Below are 8,966 nucleotides of genomic sequence, written 5' to 3'. Positions count from 1 at the left end.
CATCGAAATGACAGACTTACATAAAATATCTAAATCTGAAAAAGTAGGGAAATAAAATAACACAGTCCACTAACGAGAAAGACTGTTTCATTCTAAAGATCTTATCTAAAACTGAAGCTCAAATTAGATACTTAATTGTAATTTCAAGAGATTAAACACTTTGGTAAGAGATAAAAGTAATGACTGCATTCTAGTTTTAAATGTTAAGTTCAACTAATTAGTGCAAGGCCCCGTATAGTCGTTTTGGTAGCACAAGTTATTCTTAACTATCGTTGTCAGTTATACTTTCATGTAAACGTGTTCACTTATTCATTTTATCTAATAGACAAACCATCTGTTCATACTGTATTATATCTCTAACAGTCAAACCAGTTATCAGTTCTTGATACCTATAAAGACAATCCAATTATCTTGTATGATAACTCTATTAGACAAACCATCTGTTCATACTGTATTATATCTCTAACAGTCAAACCAGTTATCAGTTCTTGATACCTATAAAGACAATCCAATTATCTTGTTTGATAACTCTATTAGACAAACCATCTGTTCATATTGTATTATATCTCTAACAGTCAAACCAGTTATCAGTTTTTGATACCTATAAAGACAATCCAATTATCTTGTATGATAACTCTATTAGACAAACCATCTGTTAATATTGTATTATATCTCTAACAGTCAAACCAGTTATCAGTTCTTGATACCTATAAAGACAATCCAATTATCTTTTTTGATAACTCTATTAGACAAACCATCTGTTAATATTGCTTTATATCTGCAACAGTCACATTAGTTATCAGTTTTTGATACCTATAACGACAATCCACGTTGAATCCTTTCTTAGCCGCACTTTTTTTCACACGTAAGGTGTTTTTGATTAGATTTTAATAGGCAGACCAACTATTTAAATTGTTTCACAATTCCTATAGTGAAACCACTTATTCAACTTATTGGATAATTCCAACAGTCGAACGATTTATTCAACTTCTGCCATAGCACTAATAGGCAGACCGATTATTTAACTTGTTAAGCAGTTCCAATACTCAAACCAACTAACTATACAACTTCTTGAACAATTGCTTGAGACAAATCATCTGATGAACATTGATAAACCAAAATATTTTATTAGCAAAATTATTTGATAGATTTTAATGTTTTTCATTCAGGTTAGAGCTTGCTTTTAAGTTTAAATCTCACTTGTTTAATTTAGTCTTTCCTTACCGGAACTCTATGTCACGTGATACCGTTTATAACTCCCGCCTTCTTTATCTGTTAGTCTAACAACGATCTCTTCAATTTGATATTCCAATTGTTTGTTTGTTTTACTTTGAAGAAGTGATGTCGCAAGCAACTATTCATGAATTTCGTTTCTTTTTCTCGACCACTTTTCAAGATCTACAATGTCCCTGTTAACTTTAAATGTTTTGTGCTTTGTTCGTTTTTTTCTAATTAATTCGTATTCCAGCGTTAATGTTATATCATGGCTCCAATGCTTTCATTAAACAGGTGCTATCTAACGTACTCCAAGACGTGTTACTCTTCTAGAAGTTATATTTTTCCTTTCTTTCTTTTTTATCTAAATTGTTATTATTTAAATCTTATGAAATCTTTAGAAAATGCGTAAAAATATCACATAATCCAAAAGTGTCTCTATCATTACAACAACAGTGATAACGATAATTAACTTTTTAGGTCTTATATAAAATGAAATTAATTACAGAAATTCAGACACTCACCGTATACAAGTCAGAATTAAATGACGTTTTATATGTATATATACATATCCACGACAGCTATATATTTTCTCCAGTAATAAAGGCTTCTATTTCAAACAACTACATCATTAACGAAATTAAATTTTACTGCAGCATCTCAGTTCAGTAGCATATTGGGAACATAAATAACATTGACCACGAGTCATAAAGTAAGACACACCTAGATCGATCACAGTAGGACATTACATTTTATGCAAACTGAACACCAGGGCTTTATGTTCAATAAAATCAGCTGTAAAATTACTATCTGCTTGTATTAATGTAACATAGAATGCAAACAAATCTGACATTTGTTTTAAAGTATCGATTTCTTAGCATCATTTCTTTATACCGGCAAAAAACTTTACTGCTTCTTCGAATAATTTTTGTGAAACAATCAATCAAAATTATTTTCTTATTATGAGATTTTCATAGGTAAAATTCCGTGTGGATTTACAATGTGTATGATTAAATTTTATTTCTTCATGGACTTGAATTTTTTTTGAACTCTATACACTAAACATTCTTGTAATAATAAAATTTGATATATAGAGAAGAATTAATTCACATGCAAGTTTTGGATATTTTATGTAAGTCTGTCATTTCAATCTTAGAAATTTAATGATATCCCACAGTCGATCATTTCCAGTTTCGTCTCTAGTTATAATAAAAGTTATAATATTTTATAACATAATTACTGATAAAATATCTCGTTAATAACGTTTTATCATGGGTTATTTGTCCGGGATAATACCAGATAATCAGCTATAAAGGAAACATGTGCTTAAAAAGATGCAATGATTCGTCAGTACAAACATACAAGACTTTAGGGCTATATGAATTCTCAAAATGAGTCTTCTGTTCTAAAAACATTCTTTAAACTTGTCCACAGTTAGGTAAAAATAGTTTTTAAACTCGCGCTCAGCTAAGTAAAAACAGTCATTTCTAAGTTTAGTGGCCGAGAGTGGTCTAGAGTGTAGATGAAAATAAGGAAATTTTGACCCCGCTATATGCCCTGGGCACGCTCCTCACTTAGCTGTGAAGGCGTTACAAATGTGATAATCAATCATCCTATTCAAGTAAAAGTAAACATACAGGTTCTGCCAATTCAAGGACTTCTAGGGTTCAGGTATAGCCGTCTCAAATTTTGAGCTGGTCACCAGAGAGAGAAGGCAGCCAGCCAACAGCACCGGTTGCCACAAGGACTTTTTCCTGGCTCTTTTAATCGAATAATAACTTTGACTGTCACTCATAACTCGCCACCAACTGAAAATACTTTACGTTTCCGTTGGCATTGCTTCTCTAGTCCTATCCACTACAACACGCATATAAGAGAGTGGTTGTTGTATTTGTAAATAAAGAGTCTTTAATATTCTTATATATTTACAGGAGTTTATGAACATTCTCTTCTGCTTATCTTATATAAGTTTGGAGTTGCAGTGTGCAACGAATGTATTGTAGTTTAATATGCAATTTTAATATTAATACGCAGATAATTTATTATTTACAGTTTGTTTGTTTCGCGTAAAGCTACACGAGGGCTATCTGCGCTAGCCGTCCCTAATTTAACAGTGTAAGTCTAGAGGGAAGGCAGCTACTCATCACCACCCATTGCCAACTCTTGGGTTACTCTTTTACCAACGAATAGTGGGATTGACCGTCACATTATAACGCCCCACAGCTGAAAGGGCGAGCATGTTTGGTGGGACGGGGATTCGAACCCGCGACCCACAGATTGCGAGTCGCTTGTATAAAATGGTGTGGTTTTTGGTATAAACTATTTCGAAACAGATCAACCTTTTGTTCAGTCAATTTCTCTGTACTTGGTGAAGAGTCAGGCCTCGTCACGTACCAGAATCTATAAGGCGTCAAACTGTTCGACTGTCCAGAAATGGTATGAAGCAAACAGGCATTGCTAAAACAGTAGGGTACTCCCAGTGTACCAAATCCAGAATTCTGAAACGTTGTTCCAAAAAAGTCTAATGATAAACATTAAAATCTACTGTCCGAGATGACTGTTTTTTGGTCTGGTTAACCCGTCAAGGTCGAAAGAAGTCTTGCAACGCCTTACGAAAGTAATAACATGATGTTAACCAAACAAGGTATTAACCTGAATTCACTACCCACAGTGCACGTATTGTACAGGATTATCTCGACCAGTATGACGTTAAAAGATTGCCAAAGCCAGCAAAGTCTCCAGATTGTAATCGTATGGAGAAATGTTGGCTAGGAATGATTCGGAAAATTACTAACCACGACCCTAATCCAGCTACTGTAGCGCCTTCTTGTGACAAGTTGGGATGCAACCACGATGGATTACATCAATAACCTCATCGACAGCATGCCACGTTGCCTTGCGGACGTTATTAAGAGTACGAAGAGTTCCCACCAAGAACAAATGTTTAATATGAACTGATATAAGGTTCAAGACGCTATAGATAATAATTTATAGTTAGATTTTGTTATTATCTGTTTTGGTAAAATTCTGTTGTGATAGGTGAAATGTCTGATGAAATTGTTTGCTGTTTTAATAAATCATTCATGGTGTCCATAGAACCTGTATCATTATACAAATTACATATGAAGAATTTTTATACAACATGCTTTTCTCAGTTTGACAATTCTGAGTGTATTTGTATTTCATATTAATAATAATGATCTTATTTGTTACAAAATATGTAAACATTTTGACCAAGACTGTATTACAATCATATTACTTTCAAAAAGCTGGACATCAAATAACACAAGTGCCAAGAGAGAACAGAAGAACTCCGTAATACAACCTCAACCGAAAAATCCATAAAATAATATACTACGTAAGAACACATAACATGCTTTATTTATCCAAGTGTAGCAAAAACCTCTACAAAAAAACATACTAACAAACTATATGCAAAAATGTAACTGAATGTAGGTGGAAATTAGCGGAGATTACAGAAAATTTATATCCAAGCTTAGACATCTCTATAATAGGTTCAAACTAAACTACAGTTACGCACTTTTAAATAATAAGTCAGCTAAAGTAAAGAAACATACAATGGATTTTTGATAATCCTGTATATAATGATATACTAATGTTCATAAATTTAAATTTTGTAAAGTTTAGTTTATTTCTGGTATCTCAAATCTCACTATCCTGTCAGACAAGAGAAACCAAAGAGCTGGTGGTGGGTGCCATTGACTAATTGTTCTTCCCTCTAATCTATCATTTTCTAAACTAAAAATGGCTATGCCAAGATACCTTTTCTAGTTTTGCGCGAAAACTCTAAATGCAACAGGCCCGGCATGGTCAGGTGGTTAGGGCGCTACAGGTCTGTATATGTGTTTTGACGAACAAATGGTCAAAACAACTTATACAGACCACAATAACAACTTGTACATGTTTGTCCGATTATACGCTACCTTTTTTCTTACTACTCGGGCATTTACTCAATAACTACTCCATGTATGTAGACAATAACAACAATATAGAATATTATGCAAACATTTTTGCCAAGACTGCACTTTTTATGTTAGCGGCATTCGTGTACAATATTGACCAGGCTCTTGTTTAGTAAATAGATATATGTATAGAGTTGGACAATTTCTTTGGAACTGGTTTTCTTGGTCGCCTTCTCTTCAAGCAATAATCACCTCAGGCACCACCGTCAAGCCGAAACTCTCCTAAGACACGTGGGAAACAACTTTCTTCATCTCACCTTCCCCTTTACTAATATTAGTATTCATGTAAAACACACCCTCAAATCCCACCAGCCTCTTAACCCTACGATATATCTGTACCCTATAACCACGAGTGGGTTGAAGAGAAAAGAAATTTGTCATCATTCCTGGCTATTTTCTTTAAATTAAATCAATCCAAACCAAATTAAAACCAAAATTACTGCCACGAAATCGAGCGAGCGAATTATTAAGACACACATGTGGTATAATTTTTACCTGGTATTTTGGAGTGCTGCTGTAGATTAACGTTTCTTTTTGTCGAAAAAATACCTTCAAAACAGAGTAATCATAGCTGTCAGGAGAGAAAATATAAAACTATACTTCATAAGCAGTCGTTTTTACAAATGTATTCACTACGAGATAAACAATGTAATTTTAGTCTAAAAATAAACAATGTAAACTAGCATGGCAATTATATTCTGTCGTTAAATGTTTTTATGTTCTACATCAAAATACTTATTTGATATTTATTAGTCCCTATTTTTCTCTAGGAAATAAGCCTTTCAAGAGTATTTAGCATAATTTTATTTAGAATTACCAAAGTACATCAACTTGACTTATGTAATTATATGCTTCCGCTAATTAGGGTTCCATTTAAGCTGTCTGTTTTCTTATAAATGTTCTTACTTACACCACTTAGTACGAACTTAACTCTTGGAAAACATAGAAGAAAAATATTTTTCGAAAGTTTAAGAATTAAAGTGATTGCGTAATACTTACTTTGGAAAACCGAATTTCTGTAATAAGAGAAAAATTAAAAAAATTGACTCTTTATGGTATCAATGAACTCTTATACAACGCTTCAACAAAAAAAGATTATGTATCATACAGCTTAGAACAAAGTAAAATATTTAATATATATATACATAGGTATACTAAGTGGAAAAGTCACAAACCATGTATCGTTAAATAATTATGTAAATTTAAACAGTGTTTATAGTTCACCAGTTTCGCGATTTTCAGAGCAATGAAATGGTTATCGTGAAAAAAAATTTTTTACATTAATTATATTTGTCATTACAATTTGTTAGTCCTACTATATTTTAACATTACATTCTTAATCTAATCCCTTACGGATTTTTAAGGATTAAGTGTATACTAATAGCATTTCAACCACACTACATTCATCATATTCATTGGTGGCGACGCGTTTCGATTAAATATACATGAAAATACCAGAATCATAAGAATATTTACATACACCATACACACAAAACTTATCAAACTACCCCTTTCCACACGACACGATAGCACAGGCCAAGATGAAAAAATTTCATTCGAGATTTACACTTAACGATGAACCAAAGTACACACTAATTGAAAACATGATTTACACAATACCAACAAGAAGCTTTATCGATGTGCATTTAGGAAGTTAACTGAACTCCCCTGACACAGATATACTGATTACTTTCAGATGATGTTGATTATAAGAGATCATTGGAGGTTGTATAATATCAAGAGTAATATTACAGAGAAGAAATAATTATGATCCTCAGAACTAGTGTACGAAAGTGTTTTTTGTCTAAGTTAATTCATAATAAAGACATCAAATGGTTTACTATTTGTCATTAATATGAGATTAAACAATTTCCTGAATTATATTCTACAAATAATTGAAAAATTAAATGATAGCCTGCACCAGAGACTGATATCATTTACTGTTAACTAAGATAATGATTGCATAATAGTGTGTGAATTGTGACGTGTGTCACTTACAAAAATGGTTGAGTATGTTATAAGAAAACTACATTTAATATAGAAATCAGCAAATCACGTGACAATCACAGTCGCGGTGAAAAGTATTAAATGTATCAGAACTACATTTTAAGATTGTTTGGCGTTACGTAGATAGTGTGGTGCCACCAAAAGTCTATCATTTTGGGGGATCAGACCATAAAAATGTATTGAGATCAAGAATTTAGAATTTTCCTTATACTATATGAAAACAATAGAATAAGGATCAACTTGGGGCACCAGGACCATCCAGGCAAAGACCTAAAATTTGTCGTACCTTAAACGTGTTAAATAAATATCGGTGTCTTGTAACAGCTGAGAATCCACGAACACAAAGGTCACCAGAAAAAGTATTCTTTATGAACTGTATGGAAACTAGTTTAATTGTCACCTAGCGGTTGGGAAATTAAATAGTCGTTCATGCTATTCTATATGAAGAGATGTCAGTCAAGTAGCCAAATGCTGTACCTAATGATTTCTGTGCAATTGAACTGTTTAAACGGACGGGTAGAAACCTCGTTCTCGTACACTAGATGGATAATGGAAAGCAAATCGGATTGATTCGTATACTTTATACATGACTCTTAGTCAAGGTTATTGTTATGATGTACGGTCGTCAGACGTGGCAAACAGACTCTTAACAACGCAATGAGATACCAAATCAATTTTAATATAACGTCCTAAACCCTCTTTATAATACTGAGCAGCTAAACAAGACTAATATCTAAAATTAATATCACACATTACCTATTCTATATTTCTGTGAAACACTAAAACATAAACTGCAATAAAAGTAATAATATATATATATATCTATATATATGATTTAAATATTATCGACAAGAATATCGAAAGAATGTGCATCAACAAAGTTTATGTAGCTCAGTTAGAAAAATAAATCAAATGCGAAGGATACCATGTTACGTTCATATAATTTCCAGAAATAAGTTGAGGAATAGATACATGGGTTAAAGAAACATTGAAGCAATGAAAACGGTTTATTTACTTTAGAGCAAAGTTACGTAGGGCAATTCGCTGTGATCATCACGGGGAGTCGAGTCCCGAATTTTACCATTGTACGTCCGAAGACGTGCCGATGTCATACCGGGAGGACAATAAAAACAAATTTCCTATTTTAAAGTGTTGGAGGAATTGTTCGGTGAATTATAAAATACGCGAGGCTTGTTGTTATTGTTGTTTTAGTTTATTGTAACAGTATTTTTAATGTTCTATTTAGTTTTTTACATAATAAAGTATACTTACTCTTAACATACTATCGAAACTAGTTAATTCGCTGCTGGAGACGGTTGTTATGTAGTTCTTCTCGCTAAAACAGAATAAAACAAGAAACTTGGAGGACCGAGTATGTAATTTTAGTTGTAGAGATAAAATGTCAACTTTGAATTTTCAGGCTTTTTAAAACTAATTAAAACTTAATAACGTAAGTTGTAAATGCATTTAAATACAAGAATACCCCCCTGGTGGCTCAACGGTGAATATAGAGGTTTATGAAGCTACAAATTGGGTTTCGATACCCATGGTGGGCAGAACACAGATAGCCTGTTGTCTAGCTTTAGTCTTAACAACAGAACAAACAAATGCAAAAACACACAAATACATGTGCTTGTTTTTGTTCATAACCACAGAGGTACACAATGACCTACTACGGATATCGAAACCGGGTTTTAGCGTTATAAGCCTCCAGATTTACCACTTCGCCACTGAAGGGGGGGGCACACATAAGTGTCTCAA

The 8,966-nt window shown here is 33.0% G+C and overlaps 1 long non-coding RNA gene across 1 annotated transcript; it reads right to left on the bottom strand.

Annotated features, from left to right (window-relative positions):
- Nucleotides 1-5,682: 5,682 nt before the first annotated feature.
- LOC111085371 lies at nt 5,683-8,541 on the bottom strand. Its single transcript, XR_002610227.1, has 3 exons — nt 8,478-8,541; nt 6,198-6,214; nt 5,683-5,769 (listed from the first exon to the last, which is right to left on the bottom strand). It is a non-coding gene; the product is annotated as an uncharacterized LOC111085371 (long non-coding RNA).
- Between the last annotated feature and the right edge of the window lie 425 nt (nt 8,542-8,966).

This window comes from Limulus polyphemus, unplaced genomic scaffold, assembly GCF_000517525.1.
Source record: "Limulus polyphemus unplaced genomic scaffold, Limulus_polyphemus-2.1.2 Scaffold354, whole genome shotgun sequence".
NCBI lineage: Eukaryota > Metazoa > Arthropoda > Merostomata > Xiphosura > Limulidae > Limulus > Limulus polyphemus.
This window is presented reverse-complemented; position numbering and strand designations above follow the sequence as displayed.